Source organism: Manis pentadactyla, chromosome 3 (assembly GCF_030020395.1).
Source record: "Manis pentadactyla isolate mManPen7 chromosome 3, mManPen7.hap1, whole genome shotgun sequence".
NCBI lineage: Eukaryota > Metazoa > Chordata > Mammalia > Pholidota > Manidae > Manis > Manis pentadactyla.
The window spans coordinates 6,008,113-6,029,902 of NC_080021.1; positions in this window are offsets into that span (position 1 = coordinate 6,008,113).

Sequence of the window (21,790 nt, forward strand, 5' to 3'; positions counted from 1 at the left end):
CCAGGTGAGAATCCCGGCCACAGGAACCTTCACTTTCTCCACAGTGACTGTCCTCGGTTTGCTAGTAACGCTTGCTTGATTTCTTTTATTGGCGTAGATCGAGCAGTACTCTTTCCGGACACCCAGCTTTCTGGCTCGTGCAAACACTTTGTCCTATCAGTTATCTCCACAGCTCTCAGTAGGTCAGATCTGTCTTGCTTTGACACCAACCTTGCAACTCATTACTCAAACTGTGTCCACCTGGCTTCTGAGTGGTTAAGTGCTGACACCTGGCCTCTTATTATTTAGACTCTTATCTCCATTGCTACCAGGGATCCAAATCTGTAACAGTATTTCCTACCAAGACAGAGGCCACCATTGCTGAGCTTCTCATTGATATTGGTGGCCTCCTCACCAGTTGTGTTGTTAAAACAGTTTCCTCTGAGCCCTTCTGTAGAACATAGTGTGCTGGAGGGATTTTTCACTATAATACTCACTCTAGCACACTTACGTGGCTGAGTTTTTGATCCCTCCTTATGCTGTCTGTATTAGCTGTTCCAGAGTTTCTGCTTCTTTTAACATGGACTATCATTTATCCAGTCTTCCATGACATCCTAGCTGTGTGTTTGTACTGCCTCCAGGGACTTTGCCAGGCCACTGAATTCTGTGTGCTCTGTGAGTGCTCTTACACGGATGAACTCACTCACGTGGGAACTTTGTTCTGCCCCCATTAGATTCTGCACAGTCAGGGTCCCGCCTCGCACGCACTCTCCCAGTTGCTGTGGGTAGGTGTTGCCTTGGCTCTGAAGCTCCATCAGCATACAGACTCTTTCCTCCTGTATCAGGCCCAGCACTTCTGTCATCAGGCGATACAGGGAGTTGTACCCTAGCTATTAATCAGCATTAGAGCAAATGGAAGTAGACCTTGAAGAGCCATGTGTGCTGTCTTATAAGTCAGGTGTGTCTGTGTTGCCTTTAAGCAAAGGGGCAGCACTAGCCTGTGCCCAGGCACAGTGGTCAAGAGAACCTGGATATGCAAGGTTTTTGGGGTGCTTGATCAAGAAATGTCCCTCCCTAGTCTCTGGTAAGGAACATGGCCTTAGCGTAGCTGACTTACTGGGGCTGAAAGTTCAACCTGCTTGGAATGCCACCAACTTTATAATTAAATCCTGAGCCTGACCTTCACTTTTCCTGTCTTCTAGCTGGTAGTCTCTTTATACGATGCCAAGGAAATCCACTCTCTTCCACACTTTCCCTAAATTGTTGATTAATTACCATTAGCCATTTGTTGAATTGTTCCAGTGTATCCATAGCACAGCGAGAGCCCTTCACACCCTTTGTCCTTGGGGCCACCACTTGCACTGAACTCAGACGCCTGAGAGATGGCAGACACCAGTGCTTCTCTTTCTGCTGGTTCCCATTCGCTAGGCACCACAGGTCTGTGTCCCCCACACGTTCCCGTGCTAACTCCTGATCCCCAGTGTGACGACATGTGCACTTGGAGTCATTAGGAGGTGATTAGGGTTAGATGAGGGGATGGGGGGAGGCCTCATGGTGGGACTAGTGCCCTTCTAGAGGAGACCCCAGAGAGCTTACTCCTTCCAGTCTCTCTCCTGAGCACAAAGGAGGCCATGTGAGCACCAGGTGGCTGTCTGCAAGCCGAGGAGTGGGCCTTCACGAGAACGCACCATTCTGGCGCTCCAACTTCAGATCTCCAGCCTCCTCCAGAACTGTGGGGTAATAAATTTCTGTTGTTGAAGCCACCCAGTCTATGGTATTTTGTTTTGACACCAATCTAAGACACCATCCCACTTTGCAACCAGCGAGTTTTAATAATTGCCCTGCTACAGCCTGCCAGGAATTAATACGGCTTCCCTCTCCACCACTGACTCTTTCTGCCTCCCAGTTAGCAAGTAATCCGGCCCCAAATTCCATTTTAGATCCTGTTTCTTTGGTCTGCTCATGGTCCCAACTTTCCTAGGTTGAATTCTCCAGGGAACAAATACTGAACTGGAGATTTGTGTGCAAGAAGTCGTCTCGGGGATAACCCCTATAAGGAGTGAGAGAAGCAGGACTGGGCTAAAAGAATCCAAGGTAAAATGTGGTATAGCTACAATAAAGGGTCAGCTGATCACGTGTGAGCTCCGGAACTGGAATGGGCCTCTGAGGTGTCCCTGACTGATGGATGGAGGCCGGGCTATTGTACCACCGTTGTCAACTAGACATTAGCTGCATCCCTCCCCTGTGTAAGGAGCATCCCTTGGGTAAGGTAGCTCCCTTTTGCAGAAGGCTCATTCCTGGGAAAGGCCTCAGCTCTTAATCATCCGAAGGTCACCGTCCTGGCAGCTGGGGGAATTGGAATCTCTATTAGGTTTCTGAAGTTCATGTTAGCATCCACTACAATACCTAAGCCACAGAGACTGAAAAGACATGCAGGCAATCACCCCACTGAAGACTGTCCATAGAGATGCCCAGACCATATTCGGATAGACAGTTTGACAATTATAGTTTCTTTAGAGGAGGTGTAGCACAAGAACTGGCAACTGAGTTAGACAGTGACCTTTAGATCAGAGAGGTTGGGATCTAGTTGCTGAGCCTAACCCTACATAATGTTGAGTCGGAGTCTGCTTTATTTGTAAATTGGCAATTATCAGACATCATCGACCATAATTGAGGATTATTATAAAGATGATATGCTTAGCAAGTGGCAGGGACATTGCAAATGATGAATCACTATTATTATCTATGTTTTTACCTCTTGAAAAACTGACCCCTTGATGAATTTAATGCCGGCAGAGTCAGGTGTGGAGATGAACATCTGGGCTCAGGCTCAGACCTGGAAGACAGGCTTTCTAGGGCATGTTCTGTCATGTGCCTTGTCTTCACTTCCCCAGTATTATTTGCTTCTTCAATATTATTTTTCTAATATTAAAAAAGAGTTATTTCTTTCAAAAAATCCATTTTGGTTCTCAGCTTTGATTTCCCATCATCTGTAAAATGAGGATAATAAAGTGAATCTCACTGGATTATGGGGAATCAAATAAGGTCACATATGGGAACATATTTTATAAACTGTAACAGCTATGAGACTTTAGCATGAATAATAACAGCAGGACCATGATACAATCCTTTCAAGTTAAACCCCAGGCCAAGTTCAGCAGTAAACACAAATCACATTACACGTAAATCCCCTCTGTCCCCCTGGGGTTCTCATGTCGGTGTCTCACTTGGCGAACCATCTCCGTGGTTATCAGCCCACTGGTCTTATTTCTCTCTTGTAGAATGGTTGGCAGGGTAGTAGAGGGTGTAGATTACAGGTACATCTCTTATACTAACATAGGTGATCATAAATAGCACATTATCTTTGCAAGCTTCTGTTTTCTCTCTAAAATAAGTGACTTTAAAGGCTCTTTCCAAGCTTTTATGAGAGCCTTGAGTTTTCTTGGGGGGAGTGTGTATATATGTTTATGTGATAAAAAATATGTCATCAATTCTATGTATCTTTAAAAGAAACCCTGGACAATTCTATTGGAAATTCAGGTTGTTGGTGAAAGCATCTGCTATTTATTGAATGCTTTAATGTGCCTGACAGTATGCTAGGGGATTTATATGATGCAGTTCTCTTAATGTCCACTGCAATCCTCGGGGGTAGGTATTATATTTTTCCAAATTAACAGATGAATAATTCAGCTTCAGAAAGATCGACCACTTGACTAATTTTATATAAGTTTTAAATTGCAGAGCTAGTATCTGAACCAAATATTTAAACCTATCTAAACCTAATTTACCAGATTGCTAATTTTCAAAGCCAACACACTAAATGTATATTCATTTGACAAATTAATTACACAAAGCACTGTATTGATCTACCTGGATCTCAAGCTCAAATGACTGCAGAGGCCAGACAGGTGACGCTCAAAGTGAAGATGTCCGGGTAAGACTGCATGTAAGCATCAGGGCAGCTGCCGGCCTTCTCCAGAAGAGGCTGCCAAGTGGGAATTAGGACCCATTTGTTCTAGATCTTCCAACTGAACAGAGAAGTCAGAACACTGGATCAATTTTAACAAGACCTCCAGTTTTAAAATGTGGGCAATGAGTTAAGAAAACATATAATCACTGTATGTCCCCAGACAAAACATAGCCAGTGGCCACACGCTATCAGTTTGAGAACTTTGATGTAGAAGCATGTCTTTACTAATTCAAACAGGGTCTTGTTTTATTCTGTCTATGTGGTTCCGTGTGGAACATACCCGAGACTGTTGAACGACACAAGCAGCAGGGGTGTGACTGTAGAGCACGTTATTATTTTTTGTCTCCTATTGTTCCCTTTACAATTGTTCATGTCCTTAATTTTCCCACTGACCCTGTTTGAAATTTTGGCCAGCCCTATGATTTTTCCAGTTATCTCTTTAAAAAGAAAAAAGAAAAAAGAAAACCTCCTAGGTCACTTTAAAGTACAAAATTCATAAATCAACATAACCTCGGCCTACAGAATGCTCAACACTCAGACTGTAGTTTACGGGGGAGATGTTCCCTGACGCACGCACCCTCCTTGGTTCCGCCCTCGGGTGGAAGGGAGACTGTGGTTAACATAGAGTGCAAGTCACCTTCTTCCCTAAATCCAGAAGTTCGACTTCCTTTTCCCGTTTTGATTACTGCAATGTTTGCCTTGTGGTAGGTAGACGCATGGTCCCCCAAAGATGGCCATGTCCCAACCCCCAGAACCTGTGAATCTGTTAGGTTCCATGCAAAGGGGAATTGAAGTTGCTAATCATCTGACCTTACAGTAGGGAGGTGATCCCCGATTGTCTGGGTGAACCCCTGCACCACACAGGTCCTTGCAGCCACAGAGAGAGGCCTCTGAGCGAGAGCCAGAGAGACGGCCCTCTGAGAACGACCTGATCCCGCTTTGCTGGCTTTTATGGATGGAGGAGGGGGCGGAGACGAGGAATGCGGGTGCCTCTATTTGCAGGAAGATAACAAGGAAACAGATTCTTTCCTGGAGCCTCCAAAGGGAACACAGTCCTGCCAACACCTTATTTTAGTCTAGCGAGACCCACACAAACTTGTGAGCTTTAGTGGCTGTCATCCACTAATTTTGTGGTCATTTGTTATGGGAGCAACAGGATATATGCAGCCGCTCCAGAGTGAGAGCAGGGAGAGAGAGGGCAGATCAGGAGCCTTGAATGGTCCAATCTAAGTCACAACGGCGACTCAGAACTCAGGCAAACTGCATGTGGCCCATGTTCAAGGTTGAAGCCAGTGGACAGAATCACCTGGACGTGTTATCCCTGTAGATTTCCCGACATGAGGGAGCATTGTTCTTCGGGCTCCCCCGCCCCGAGGTAGGCAGGCAGGGCTCCACTCCAGCTCCCCCTGCTCAGCCTCCGCTTCCCTTGGGGAATCTCTTGAAAAGAGCGCCTAGAGATCATGGTGGCCTCATGGGGGAAAGCTCATGATGTCTTTTAGCTTCGAAATGTCGGCAGTATCTGTTCTTCCTCATCCTGGCCCTTTCTAGCGCTGCTCCAGTCAGCCACACACCTGCTGGTTTTCTCCAGTGCCACTCGGACACCGGTGCCGCCAGCCCTGGGTGGGCGCAGCGCCTCCCTCCGTGCAGAGCGGCACCACAGAGCTGAGAAAGGTGCTTCAAAGGCCGTCTCCCATCTCCAAACCCAACCCTTTGACAGTCCCTGGGGCAGGATCGTTTAAAAGCCAATCATAATGAACTAGTCCTTAGAAACACCATTTGGAAAATAAAATTGTGCTGGTCTGGTGCCTCATTTTGGGATTTGCCTCTGACAAGATTTTCATATTTAACTTCATGTGACAAACCAAGGTTGAGGTTTCTGCCCACAAATCAGTTAATTGAGGAAAGAAAAAAAAGAAAGGAAGAACGCTCTCACCTGAACAATCTAGATCATTAGCATGTTTTCCATTAGTTACTCTGTATAACTGCTTCACTGTTGCAGTTTTCCTTGATACATGTTTGTGATAATTGAGGACATAAAATCTTTGGCAGCATTCCCCAGCTGGGTTAGTTGCATTTTCCTCAGCATTCCTGTAACATTTTATTTAATGTTCAACTCAAGGAAAGTCTAAAAGAAGGTTTACAAATGACTAAATTATAAATACGCATTTAACAAATCACTCTCAGTTAAAAAATTAGAATGATGTGAAGTCTGGATTGTTGCATAAAGCTACACATCTTCTAAAATGTTGTGTACATGAGAAACAGCTCGAGACCTCGCTAAAGGCAGTTTCACGGGCCATTCCTCCTACAAAGCCCAGTTTCCTCAGTACAGTGTCTGGCCCAGGAAGGTTCATGGACCTTGATAAATAGATGCAGGATGATCCTATGTACACTATTGGGAGATACTGACCTTATTAGGATGGCTATGATTTTTAAAGTTACCATTTATATCAAATGTTGGATCATTTACTTAGTGTCACATGTGTTGATAAGTGTTTTCCATATGCCATTTAAAAAAATATCACAAAAACAAGCCTGTGATAACACCCTTACTACTTAGCAACTGAAAAAAATCAAAGCCTAGAGAGCTTAAGAGGAATCGATCAGGAGAGCCCAGTTTCAGTGACAGGCTTGGAACTGGACCCACGTTTGCAGACCTGAAGTTTGTGTTCTCTCAATGAAGGAAACTTGCAAGAGATAAAGAAGGCTAACATCACAATTTTCCCAAGGTGTAGAGAGCATAAAAACAAACTTTATTGGGTTATTATAAAGGTTTTTTGGGGGAAGGAATAGGAAAGACAGGCAGACAGACAGACATTTAGATAGGTAATTAAAACTGTGTAGCGTGTTCTTCCCTACCCCAAAACAACTGTTTTAAGGGATACAATAAAAGGAAGTCATAACATCATTTTATGGTGTATTTTAATAAACTTTACCCTCAAATTCCACCTATTTTTAAGTAGTCATGGCTCTTTGGCTATAGAAAATTGGTGTTCTCTTCATTCTACAGAAGCCATGTGCAGCATGCTACGTGGGACACACTGTTTATCAAGTCTCAAAAAAGTTAAGTATTTTTGCCCAGAGATGTGTAGGTCTAAAGAAACACTTTCCAACAATCATACCTTACAAACTCTTCTCCCAAGTAACCCCCACCCTTACAGTACCTTAACCCTCAAGCAAAGGAGGGGAAGCTTAGGGGAAACATTTCCAGGAAAGGTAAGACAACTCACCCGTCCCTAGAGCTTATTCTTTTTCTTCCCTCCTTGTTGCTCATGTGCCATTCTATCCACAGGCACAGTGAGAGCCAGGCTTTATCAACATCTTCATGCTTTGGTCTTGCTGAGGGATAGTTATCAATTAGCAGTGAAAAGAAATTGTAGATTATGCATCCCATCTAGGGCATAGATAAAGCATTCCAAAACAAAGAGAAAATACATTTTGATAGATGGTTTTGTTTGGTAAGAGGAAATACAGGCAGAAGAGCTGCATAAGATGAGGAGTGACTTTGGACACTGACAGAATGAAGGAGTGCCAGGATAGTTGTGGACTGGGATTCTAGTAGGTGAAATTAAGGCCAGGAAATCCAGAAATTCTTGAATCCTTCCCTATCCACCTCTATTTCTGTGACAGTGAACAATGTATAACAAAAGTAAATTTAACTATTAACTGGTTCTCTGATGTTTTTGCTTGATGTACCTGGGCAGAGCTCTCTGAAAAACTGTAGTAAAGAGTGTGTTTTAAGTTCAGTACACCAACAAGAGCCGTCTGTCTGTGCCTCGGAACACCTGCCTGACCAGCAGCAGAGTCGGCCGGGAGATTCTAGGACCTCCCAGGTTCTAAGCCCCAGAATGACTCAAGGAGAGGTCCTCCCGGGTGGATTTTCTCCTACTGGTCAACATTTTCCCCTGGTGGTTTTGTTTTTTTTATTATTGCAAACATTCTGGAACATGCTGGGTTTCTAGGGTCAAAGACTTTAAGGGTGAGCTGGGTCCCTATGTCTCCTCTTCAAGCCATCATTTTCCCCCTGGAGCCTACATTACAAGAGGTAGAAATGTCTTAGGAGATGCCTCTAAAGAAAGTTTGGCCTCCCTCCTATGCCCAACATTGTGGCTGCAGAATGGAAGCAGACCGCGTCTCACCCACGCCCCGGGAACAGGCTTCCGCGGGCCAGAGGAGGCTGTCTGGTCCCCGCTGGCTCGTGGCAAGCTGGCGTCACTATCTGCCCTCCTTCTGGAGGAGGCGAGAATGACTGTGAGCCTCCACTTCGCTGCACATACTTTTTGTTAAACAAACAAACAAACAAAACAAGAAGGACGGGAGTGAGGGAAGAATGAAAGGAAGATTATCATCAGTGCGAAACTTTTTTAGATCCTTTTTATTGTCAAGTCGACCTTCCTTGTGACCTTAGGACGCATCCTCGGTGTGGTTGTTAGTTTTCCTTAACATCAGTTGAAAGAGGGAGGAACATTTGGACACATTCTCCCTCAGGTCCTTCCCGGGACAGAATCCCTCGTCTGCGTTTTATCTCACTTGCCACTCTGCTTTCTAACAGCAGTAACGACGGCATGTCTTCTGAGCACCATGGCGCAAATGCCGACTGCAAAGCATCGGAACTCATGGCACATCCATCCTAAGACCAACACGGCGGTGCTGGGACGACCCCTCACGTTCAGTCACGATGCGGCCACAGCCTTTACAGATTTGAGCCTCCCTGGCTTTGGAAATAGATTCACCGTCTTCGGATACTTGCCGTAATGCCTATGCTTGGTCTTCACCCAGGTGTGAGCAACAGGGGGCGTCTAGGTGAACCCAAGCAATGCATATGATATGCCCTTTGTCACACCCGTGCAGGCTTGGTCCTCTGTGGATCTGCTTCCGAAGACCCCTGATCTTTCAGCTAATTGAGACATATCCAAATACACTCAGGAAGGCCCAAAACTATTTATGAACTCATGACCCATTTTTTGAGCACATATTAAGTGCCAGGTGTTGTCCTGCGTGCTGGAGATTCACTGGTGACCAAGACAGACTCAGACTCCACCCCCATAAGGTTCCCTGTGCTGTGATTAAGGCAATGTGACCAGGAACAGGGGAAACACACTGAACGGAGAGGCTGGGACATGGGAATCGAAGCCCCCCGTCTGTCCAGATTTACCACGTCGGTGAGCTGGGGGTTCTCGGGAGCCTCCAGCACTGGATAGAGCAGAAGCCTCACCGCACCGAGTGGCTCCACGGGTGAGCATCTACGTGCTCTTAGAAGTTCTTTCCGAGCTCTTGTTCTGAACGGACAATGAAGAGTATGGATCTAAGAAGCTGTCAAGTTCTAAAGAAAACTTTAAAGGAGAATTTTTTAATTTGGAATTTTCTTGGTTAAATCTTCCATGTATAATTGTTGCAATTTAATTGGGGAAAAAATGCAAATTCTGAACCAGCATTAGTTAATTTTTTTCCCTTAAGCTGTCAATTTGGTAGACAATTAAAAGAACTATTTTTTCAAATGTAAATTATGTTTACTTTTCCTAGTTAAATTGAGAACTTTTTACTACTTTTATTATAAGTTTTTGTGCCATGAAATTTTCATTGTGTATGGGTGTGGGTGTGTGCCTGAGTGAGGATTTCTTCTTTGCTCATTTTATTGTTGGGATGTTGGGTTCTGACTTATTAAGACCCTTTAAAATATCAACTCTGTATCTTTCTATGTGTTGGAAATATATTTTTCTTAATCTGTTGTTAGTTTTAAATATTTTATTATATTCTTTTATGCATAACAATTTTAGAGATTTATTTTGTCAATACTATGTACATTTTTCTTTTTGATTTTCCCCCATGGTATTACTCTTAGGTATTCCCATCCTATGGGTAAAATTATGTGTTTTCCTCATGGTGCTTTTAAATTTTTATTGGTAATATTTTAAACTTGAAATTACATTAGTAGATACTTGAATTAAGTACCAGACTTTTTCCAAATAATTTACCAGTTTCCTCAGCATTATTTGTTGGTAACTCCATCCCATTCCTCAGATTTGACATGTCACCATTTATCATAGAAAACAATTAGATAATAAATATGTGTGCATGTGCGTACATGCACCTATGTGCACACACCCACACACTTCACTTCTGCACTTGTAATTATGCCCCATTGTTATGTCTCTGTTTTGGAGCAAGTCTCATACTCTCACAGACTCTTATGCTTTTGGTATTTGTGGGTGCCTTTGATATTGTTTCATTGTTGTTTGTTATTGTTTGCTTTCTATAAGCAACATGACTTTGAAAGGTATGTTTAAAAGCATGGAGGAGCCCAGGGGTCTCTGTCTCTTTAGGTTTTATGTAGGGTTTGATGTATGCTTACTGAGTTAGTGGCAGGGAAATTGGAAAAGGGAATTGTTTAAGAGCTATTTAAGATATCTCCAAGTGAGAAATAATAGAAAGTGATAGCTGATAGATGTGGGGCTAGAGGGAAGGCGAAACAAAATGCGTTGTGAGATTCTACCTTACGACTAGCTACCACATAGATCAAGTTAAGGAGCTGTACCCAGGGATGAGCTGGGGCAGAATGGATTGGGCTGTTTTCCATTTTGACAGAACACCAAGATTCATAAATTAGCAACAGTCCATCTTTTCCTAATGCCACGAAGCTGTCAGTTTCTGGAATGATCATCATTATTAAAGTCATAATAGTTTTAATGAAGGTGTCATCCAAACTGACACTTTGAAAATCAAGTGTGATAAACACTAAATTGGAGGCTTCACATGACCTTAGAAAAATACTTCAGGAAACTTGAGAGCATTCCAGCTGCTTAAGGAACTGAGTCAGCCACATGACTCATCCATTCATTGGCTTAGCATTAGAGAGATTTATTTGGATTGACACCAGTCAGAGCTCCAAGCCTCCCAGACAGCCCCACCTGATTCATCACTCTGCTTTCTGTAGAAGCAAAAAGACTAAAGCTTCCATAAATCCAGCTACAAATGCTTTTCAGCCAATTAGACAAACAACATATATAGATAGCAGCATTTCCTAAGTATGGTGTGATTTATCTGGTTGAAAACGAGTTCAAACTAATTGTTCCCTACAATTCATAGTCAGTGAGCAAGCTAGTGGTGCATCTGGCAAAATTTCAGACACTTTGTGATTTTGCTGTGACTGCCAATGTAGAGAATAAACATTTATCAGGACAGTTGCATTCTTGGCTGAAATATGCAGAAGGGCTACCAGATTTCTAACCCAGTTTTTATGCAAATATATCCTTAAATAATTATGTTTACTTATGTGAGGGCCACACCAAATGCTGGAGAAGGCACAAACAAACTGAGTTTGAAGTCCTAAAGCCACCTTCATTGTGTTCTCCTGCAGACTTGGGTATTTGAGGTTGCATGTCTGGGCACTCACACTTCTTAGTTTTAGGAAATGGAGTTACAAGTGGACTGTACAGGGGTGGGTGGGGGGAGTGATGAGAATCTGAATTAGCGCAATTCCAGCAGAGAAGAGAGTGAATGAATATAGGATCAGAAACTATAACCAATAATGTGTGAAGGGATTTGATAAGGAAGGAAATAGAGACCACTAGGAGGCAGTACCATGCAGGAAGACAAGTGCAGGGGTCCCCTCAGATAGACCCTATGGGGAGATTGCTGTGTGACTTTGGGTCACCTACTTAACCTCCCTGAGGCTCAACTTCAGCCACCTGAAATCCCTCCCTAAAAGGGCTCCTGTGGCTAACTGAATGCTTCATGCACAGTATGCACTTAACAAATATTAATTCTGTGCCTTTACATGCATTAATTTCCTTGATTCCCATGGCAACCCAGATGTCATATCATTAGCTCATCTCTGTGTTCTGAAAACCAAAAGCCAGTCTTTTCCCTTTTGCCTCTTGTCTCAGATTCATTCTGCATGCCATATTTAGAATTATTAGCCTAAGCTACTGTTCCCATATACAGTATCCTTATACAATAAGTTATGATAGCTAATTATTTATTTTGGAATTAAGTGTGTGTGTGTATGTGATTTGGTAAGAACACAGTACAAGAGCTATCTATTAGCATATTTAAAAGTGTATAACGCCATATTGTTAACTGTAAGTACCATGTTGTACAGCAGATCTCTAGAACTTACTCATCTTGCATAACAGAAACTTCATGCCAATTGAAAAACAATTTCCCTCCCCCACCCCCAGCCCCTAGCGACCATCATCCTATTTTCTGCTTTTATGAGTCTGTTTTAGATGCCTCATATAACCAGAATCATGCTCTATTCCTCCTCTGCCCTTTTTCTTTGTTGAATAATCTTTGCTCTTTCTGATCTCAGAGTTTGCTTCACATGATGATAATCTTTTTATGATATTCTTCCTCAGCATTTGAATGTAACCGTATCCTTGTGATCATGCAGCTATTGCTCAAATATTCCGTCTTAGTTGTGATATCTCTTCCACCCACCCTCTCCCTACACAGGTACTTTCTATCACATGACTATATTATATTTTCCGTATAAATACTAATTTCCATCTAACAATTGATTGATGGATTGATGATTGGTTATTATCTCCTTGCCGCTGACATCTAGACCCTGTATCAGTGCCTAGAACAATGTGTATGCCAGGCACTCAACACTTGCTTAATGATTCAGTGAATCTGATCCGGATCACACAAAGTCATGCATGAAACCACCCCGTTTTACAGATGCCGAAGGGCCTCATTCATCCTCACAGGGTTCAGGATTCCCTCCCTGTGGCTTTTGCTCCTTCTTGGTTCTGCCACAATTCTGTAGGTTTTTATTATTCTCCATAATAACTTTCTCACAACACATTGCACTTAGGAAATAGATAACAGCATGACAGTTTATTTATTATATGTCTGAGAGTAATTTTTAGAGCTTTAAAATGTTATGAACAAATTTTATAGAAAAATGAGAGAGGGGTAACCCAACTTTATAGGTCCGGGCTGAGGATGGCTCCCAAGGCCCCAATATTTTGTAGTATCACTATTATGGAAGTGGTCCCAGTCTTCCTCTTTCTATTCTCTCCACCGATCCCCATGTTTTGCTGCTCCCTCCCCCAAGTCTTTCTTACTAAGAATTTCTTTTTTATTCTTTGAAGCCAAATGTGTACACTTGCCAGGCTTTTCAGAATGGAGACAGCTGTCTTTGGAATTGTTTCTGTGTGTCATTATTGCATTGTTATTAAAAGTATTCATTCATTTCCTAATCCTTAAAAATCACTGATTTCTTTGGGCAACTCGAAGCAAATGTAAATATTTGGAAATGCTTTGAAGTTTTTGGCACTGTTTCTATCTATCTTCTTTAGTATTGCATATATTATCGCTCCATACCCACTATAGACTGGAAATGAAGTTAGGGCTGTATAGGGACCTTTTCTTAAAAGTCTAACCTAGATTGTGTTCTCATCACATTCAGTCTAACCCAGACTGTGTGTCTGTTTTTTTCTTTTCTTTTTCGTTTTTTGTTCTTGCTTCTGGTGATGTCTCATGGATATGCAGTTTTATGCAAAAAATTGGTGAGATGCAGTAAACTTAATGTTCTTTTACACTTGATTATTTTTGACAAATATTTTCAATTGCTTGTACCCATACCTAAAACTGGATGTGAACTGCATGTGCCTGTTAAAATTGAAATAGAAGAAGGAAAGTAAAGGCAGGAAAAATATGGTGATAAGCATATAGTTTCCAAAAAACTCTGAACGAGTTGGAATGTGTTAAATCTAATCCTGAATTGTTAAATTTTATGCTTTATATCATCTAAATGTAGATAAGCACCCAGTTGATCTTCTTACTCATTTTTTTTCTTTTTATCTTCATCATAATCCCTACCATTGCAAATTGGCAAGATAAGTAGAAAGAAAAAGAAAACATAATGCTAATTGTTACTAAAATTATTGCTAAAAGCTTGGAAGCTGTTCGGATGTTATTAACTTATGGACTAAATAATGAGTGTTTTCAGTTTTTTATTCAACACTAAATTTCACAGGCTCTGTGCTAGGCTCTGGAAGACCCCAGGGAAAACCATGTGCAATCCATCCTCTGAAGATATTTCATGGAGGGCATGGACAATAACCAGGCCATGTCAGTCAAGTTTGGTGGTACCATATGGAACGTTAACAGGACATGATTCAGGAAGATATAGTGCAAGGGGCCATGGGTAAATGTAGGTTCCTTGGAGGAAGCAACTTGAAGCTGAAAATATCTTCATTAGAGTAATAATAACAGTTCCATTTCCATTTCTTGTGTTTGATTTAAAAATGGGCATGTGACACAGATCTAGCCAACAGACAGGAAAGGCTTCCAGAGAGGTTTCCTTGCTCTTGAAAGAGGACTCAAGGCTGAAATGCGTATGTCCATTCATTTAAATGCATTTATGGCTTTTCTGGTTATGTGCAAAAAAACCCTCTTCCTGATGAACCATTGTGGGTTGCAGACCACTGTGTGCTAACCTTTGATGGTGCTCTTGCCTCTTGTTGAACATCCGTCGCTTCTTTCCTAGTTGCTGAGAACTGGCTTAAACATTTGTTCTTGGCTGTTTTGCTTTTGTTTTTCCTAGTTCCCATTCCTATCAGCTGCCAGTCCAAATTCCATTTAATTAATTAGTTCCATCTCTATACTCCATCAGGGCAGTGATCATACTTCCAGTATGAGACTGCTGGTGGGAAGTCGCTTCCCAAGCTGCACTGTAAGGTCTCTCTGTCAGGGGCCATGTCTTATTCAGCTTCGTATCCGTGGGGCCTAACACAGAATCCGTCTTACAGTGCGGACTCACCATCCACCCCCAAAATAGAATTCAATCGGAGCCACGTAGAGGTGTACAGAAAGAAAAGCCTGCCATCTTAACCCAACTAAGCTGGGAAGACCATGGCCTCTTTTTTACTAGACAGCAAAATCAAAGTCTAAATGAAAATGTCTCCTCCAAAAGCACTACTGACTTTAGGGATTCGAGGGTCTAGTTAAATAGGTTTTAGATATTTAAAGAAATCACTCCATTTGTATTTTCCCACCAATTGACTCAACATTTGAGAGTTTTCAATTACTCAGTCATTCTTCCGAGCTCTGGGGTTACCAAGAATGAAAAGCAGGGAACTGGAAATTCATCAAGCAGAAAATAAAATTAAAATGTGTTTGCCACAATGAAGGTATGCGAAGGTGTGTAAAAGTTAATGATAGAAGCAAAGAGAAAAAAATGTTTAGTCAGAGCCTTAAACTATAAATAGATGGGATAAGAAAAAAATGCATTTATACATTTATAAATATGTATAAGATACATTTGATATTATTTATGGAAAGTCTGCTTGTTTAGACTATAGTATCATGGTCAAGGGAATATAGCCAAAACAACACACCCTGGTGTCAATGTACCCCTAAATAATAAACGACTCTGCAGAGCTGGATAAGTAATCCTCTTATGTCTCAAAACCAAGAGTATGAACCAATCTAAGAGATAAGCTTTTTCCCATCCAATGCAAAATCTTCTCATGACACTCAAATGTAGGATGTAAGAGCCTCATCATTTCAAGAGAACACACTTACATAAATGACCCTTTTAGCAAAGATTTCAGTGTCCTGTTTGCTACGGCTTCCTATTTCTCCTCCTTATTTAAAGATGAGTTAATAGGAAGAATGCTCCATGTTCATATGGCCTTTGCTCTTCTGTGTTCCTGCTTCAGCAAGAAATTCAAGAAGTAATTTGTATACTGCATGCGTAATCTACTTCTGGGAAATCTGCTATTGATGTTTCCTTTAAAACTCTGTTTTTTTCTGCTCTCTTGTGTATTTGTTCTGATGTATCAGAAGTCTGAATCAGAGTTCTCAAAGTGACAGGCTGGAATATAGGTACTAAGAGTAAACTTTGTTCTATACTTCCCACTTAATTTTTTTTTCCCTCTTTTACCAGTGAAGCTCCAACCTGGGAGTGATTTGCACTTCTGGCTAGGTTTCTCCCTCTAAGGAATGTTACAGGTGTCTCAAAACACACCTGAACCAAATTCTTAGGCACTTTCAAATCTGTCAAGAGAACACCATATGGCACTTGAAAAGAAATGGTGCCACAAAGAAGAAAAAAATTAAAATTAAATAAAAAACAAGATAATATATTTAACATCTGTTAAGTTTGAGAATTAATGTAACATTTCCAGTGCTGTAGATTTCAAAATAAAGAAACCATTTTAGAAAAAAATAGGCACAAATGGCTTTTGATGTAATCGAAGTGATCTTTAGATCCGTGTACCATCTTGCAGAGCCACGTGTGTAAAGAGTTTACTCTAACTTCAGATTTTAGTAAATATGAATATAAAACTTCTAAAACCCTTTTTGTCAAATAGTGAGCACATTTTTTCTCTTCTCTTGTTCTCAAGTGGCTGTTAGTGAAAAGTGCTGCCAGACAAATTATCCTAATGGTCAGTAGATGCTTGATGAACACCTATGGTCTCAGAGTCCCTCCCATACTGGGCACCACAAACAGCTGTGACATCCAGCTGCCCTGATGTTTGTGTAAAGGCAAATCCTGGTCAGAGAACTTTTGTGGCCACCCAAAGCATTTTCCCAGCCAAAACTATTTAGTTCATATACAGGAGAATTCTATTAGTCAGAAGAATTTGGATGAGTCCTCTGACATTTACTATATGGCTTACTTTAGGATAACTAGCATTTAGTTATTTCTGATTTTTGGATGGAAGAATAAGTTTCCAAAAACATATATATATGTTTGGTGACTCTCTGTGCCTGGCAAAGTGAGAGGAAATAGAGATCATGATTTGTGTGTGCATGTGTTCAAGACAGGGAAGAATTGAGTACATACCTCATACCAACTTCTAATATTTCAATTTCCCTTATACAGTAACCCCACAAATAGGTACTATGTTATTATCATTTTCTTTTGTTTTACAAGTGAGGACAATAAGGTGTAATAAGACTAAGTGGTCTGTCCAAGACTGTAAGGCATGGGTAAAGCCAAGATGTGGAATTAGGCTAACTCCAGAGCCTATGCATAAAACATAAATGAAAATGTGTCTAATGATCCTCATGCTCTAGTCAAGGAGAGAATGAAATCTGTATCTCTAGCACCTTCTATATTTTAGACACATATGTTATTACCAAACCGGTACTGAATACTGAGCTAATTGTAGAGGTGAATACATCTCCATCCCTGTCCTTAAGGACCACCCAATGGGTGGGACATATAAACAGACCACCACTATCCAATGAGGAAACTGGCTCTGGGGATCATGTATCTTGCCTCAGGCTGTGAAATCCTCCTCTGACCGTCCCTGACCCACCTTTATCCTCCTTGTTTCTAGCAGTTGCTTTTCAAGAAGAGGACAGTAATCAGTCTGGAAAGGTCCTCCTGTGAATGATGGCTTTGTTCTCTGCTTTGTTTTGCCAACTCAAGCAAATTCCTTCACCTTCCCCATCCCGTGCTCTCATCTGTAAAGCAGAAATGATCACACTGACTCACCCTCCTGGCCAAGATGCGAATCATTAGCTAATATTTGCAGATTGTTTTGGAAATGTTGAAGACTAAGGGTTTTAAGACTGCACTGTGGTGCAATAAAAAGACATAAAACCAGAAGGCAGAACAAACCATTCTTAGGAGCCCTTGCATAAGTGGTTGGAGTCAAAGAGATAAAAACACAATTGTTATGAAGATAGTGAAGTCTGAGCTAGAGCATGAAATCGCATTACCACTTCTGGAGTGAGCCAGGAGACACTTGGGTGGTGTTAGTGCAAAGAGTGAGAGACGTGAAGGAGACGTGTAGGCTCTTGAAATGGAAGGACCCCACTGCGCCAGGTACTAATGACTCTGATTTAATGCCTCGTGTAATCAGCAAACATCCTCACGCTGCTACTTAGCCCAAATCCTCATCTTTCCTCTTCTGCAAATGCTGCTTGACTCCCTTTCTAAACGCCTGGTTTCCTTGTTCCTCTCACTCTCTTTGTCTCTACAGAAATAGATACAGGCATATAGTCATAGATCAGCAGACAGATACAGAGAGGTATATCTACCTGTATGTAGCACTCTCTCTCCTGTCCGGGATGCGGAAGCAGGGGAGCTAATTGTTAGGCTGGAGGAAGGAAAAACAAGGACAGGCAGACAGAACAGAGATGCCACAGGGGGAGAAGAGACCAGACCCCAAGGTCCGTGCCGTATATGGAAAGGGGACAGCTCTCCCTGAATTCCATCCTGATGTGCCAACTGGGACCGGATGTCAGCCTCCTCCCTCTTGGAAGGAAAAAAGTTTCTAGTTGTCTATTATGTCACCTTTAGCCAATCATGCCTCTCCACGCCCCCTAGGATAGCTTGCCCACGCCTCCCCCTCCTAATCCCTTATAAGCCCCCACCTCCCTGACCCGGTGTGACTTCCCCGGCTTGTAGTACCCAGGCCGCGAGAACCTCACCCGGGGGTATTTAAATAAATTACCTGGCCCTTTGTTGCCTCTCTTTGCCTGCTTATTTCGGCTAGAATTTATCTTACACTAATGTCATTTCAAACCCCTTGTTTGGCCATTTGGGAACACAAGAGCCCATGGGGGCTTTGCACGGCTCGCCAGGCACTGACAAAGGGCTGGGCCACATTCCCTCCCTGCCATCCCCAAGGCCCTCCCTCCTCTCCGCCCTGCAGCTTTGCCTAGTGATAGGCCACGCCCTGCTGCCTCTGTCCTTCCCTGAGCACCCCCGCTCCTTTGTCTATCCAATTTCCGCTCAGGCAAAATATGGGGCTGCACAATGTGCCCACACCTGTGCAGTCAGAAATGCCTGCTCTCGCAGCCCCAGCACTGTCATTTACACTCTGCCTTCTGCCTGGTGGGGGATCACTGTCATGCCTCTGAAGCTCAGCTCCCGGGTCACAGTGCCCAGCACAGCTGAGGGGTCCAAGAAGTGTCTGAGAGCAGAAGCAAGCAGGGACGTGGAGGATGGAGAGGAGAGGGATTGGACGGGCGTGGAGGAGCAATCAGAACTCCTGACTCAAGAATTGTGTGATCTCCTAAGGGGGAAATTTACAAAACAAGAGAGTAAAAACTAAATTTACTAATATTATGTTATTTAATAGTCCCTCTGAGAGAGATGTTGTGGTTAAACCCTTTTTGCATATAAATGAAGTGAGGCTCCAGGAGGTAACTCAGCCACTGCACAGCTGATAACAGACAAGCTGGTCCCCAGGGCAGCATGAGTGACAGCAGAGGCAGGCCCCTCCCTCAGGAGGGACAGTATCCCTCAGGCAGTAGAGGAGATTTCCAAAAGGTATTTCCTCTGGATCTTGTAAGAGCAATGTGATCTTGTGGGCACAGGAGGAGAGAGGGCATTCCCAGCAAATAAGGCCTCAGAGGCACAGGGCAGGCGGGGTGGTGGTGAGATCAGCCGCACCAGGGATCCGTGACCAGCGCAGGGCACTATGAGTGCGTCCAGGGTTGGGGTGGCGGCACAGCGGGTTGGAGAGAAGATGCAGGGGGACGCGTACTTGGAGGTCCATTTTTTCATGCTAAGGGGGTTATTTAGCCTTTTACAAAGAGGAGTCATAAAATCAAACACGTCGCTGGAAGACTAGACGGCAGCTGCCGCATTGTAAATACCACAGCAAAACAACAGAGGAGTGAGGTCTGGGGTGGGAGTCGCTATCTGAATGTTTCAACTTCAGAAGAACTAAATTTACTTCAAAATGAGCAACAGAACAGTATGGAGATCAAGTTCCCCACTGAGTCACTAAGAATAAGATCCCAGAGGCAAAGACAACATGCCAGAAAGATCAAAACTGTAACATAACTCTTTCAATCCTGGCTAAAACACATCAAGAAATGCACACAAAACATGAAGGGAAATATGTATCAGAATTTATAAAATTCTTAGAAATTAGGTGACAGATCTCATGAAAGAATTACAAACAACAGGACATAATTTTAGGAAATAAGAGTTAACCATATGGATGCACAGCAGATGGACATAATGAATAACACCTGGATAGTTACAATGGTGAAAAGGTAGGACATTTTTTTTGCAGTGGAAAGTAAGAAAGCCTGAGGTGACAGTGGAGCAGGACCCATTGTGGGGCTGCTACGGGCCATCCTACAGCACAGCGCCCATGCCCCCAGCTCTGCCTGTTTGCTGGGGAAGAGTGAGGCCTCATCCGGGCCTCCAAAGGTCCACTGTGAAAATCGCAGGGCAATGAGACATGCTGATGCTGCTGCTGATGGCGAAGGTGGGAAATGACACCGAGGGGCCTTTGCTGAGGCAGAAAAGGCCAGTGAGAGGAACACTTGTTCCCAGGCCCCATCTCCCAGACATTTCTTGAGGCCGTAATTGATGAGGTAAGGGGGGACTATCAGAACCCCAGAGCCAACTGTGGGCTCAGAGACGGGAGATAACCATGTGCTTGTAATGTTTTTCATTCACTGTGGGTGAAACACAGGCTTGCCACCCGTGGTTGAATGGCTGCATTTGTATTTCCTCTTATGACCGAGCTGTCTGAGCACACATCCTGTCTGAAAGAACCTCGGAAAAACTTATGCAAGGCAGATATCTTCCATTTCATAGTGTTAATCAGATTTTTAAAGGATGGAGGGAAAGGGCAGGGAGGAGATAGGCCCGGAGCAGAGTGAAGGGAGAGCAGCAGAGGGCCCGGCAGACCTCCCGAGAGGCCCCAGCGCTGCTCTGGCCCGGCCCCGCCGCTGTGTGGCGGCTAACTGGGTGAACCGCCTCTAATCCCTAAGCTTCTTCTCATCTGAGAAACGGGAACATTGAGCAAAATGATCTCTTGCAAATTAGTCAGTGTATCTCAGGAAGATAGTAGGTAGTTAAGTGGTGCTGGATGTTTAGGGAGATCTTTAGCCCTACAGAGGTAGGGACGACAATGATGGGGTGGGGGGTGCTGCTGTGCGTGTGTGCATGTGTGTTTAATACTTCCTCCCTTGGTATCTCCACCCAAGCTGATTAGGCTTTGTGCCCAGGGTAGAAGAGCATTCTAATAATCTCAGTGTTTATATGTTGACGACTTTTGCAAGAGCCCCATTAGAAATAGTCTTTCCCTTCTTCTCCTCTTGTACGCATTCCCTGGCCAACCTTTGCAATGCACTCCAAATCTCTTCTTCACCGAGATTTCTGTTGCCTCACGTCAGGGATTGCTGAAGTTTATTGTTCATGTTCCGATTCTTCAAGTTCCTGACGTGATTTACAAAGCTGTTCCTCCAGCGCAATGTCTTCAGCAGGAAGGGACTGTCTGTAGGCAGGCTCCTTCTGTGCAGGTTGTTTATTGCCGCCAGGGCAGCGGCTTTCCCACAATCTCCACAGTAAATCAGGGGCCAAGTCCTGCTCACTGTCCCTCCCAGACATCTCTCACAGCTGTCGGCCTGCTCTAACCCCTGTCCCCACGGCAGAGTGTAGACACCAGCCTTCATTCTTTCTGTCTTGGACAAGCATGAAGAGTCTCAACCGCTCTCAGTCATTCAGCCTTCTGTGCACATTGCTTTCAGAGTGATGTTTATTCCTTATAGGACAAGATCGCCCTGCAAACTCCCTTGCTTAAAACAATTCGTTGACTCTGAGTCATCTTTAGGATACATTCCAAATACCTGCCAATATATTTAAATTCCAGATTAATAATACTATTAGTAGCAAACAAAGGGTAGGATTAACTACATGTCAGTGTTCCAAATCGTTTATATACTGTAGCTTACATTGAAACACTAGGAAAATCCCCCTTTCTCTGATGAGGAAACTCAGGGACCAGAATTTCAAATATTCCTCCGCAGTCATACAGCCAGTAAGCGGGGAGCTGTGGCTCAAGCTCAGGTCAGGTGTGACTGTGAAGTCTGTGTTCTCACCCTGCAGCCACTTAGCCTCACTTC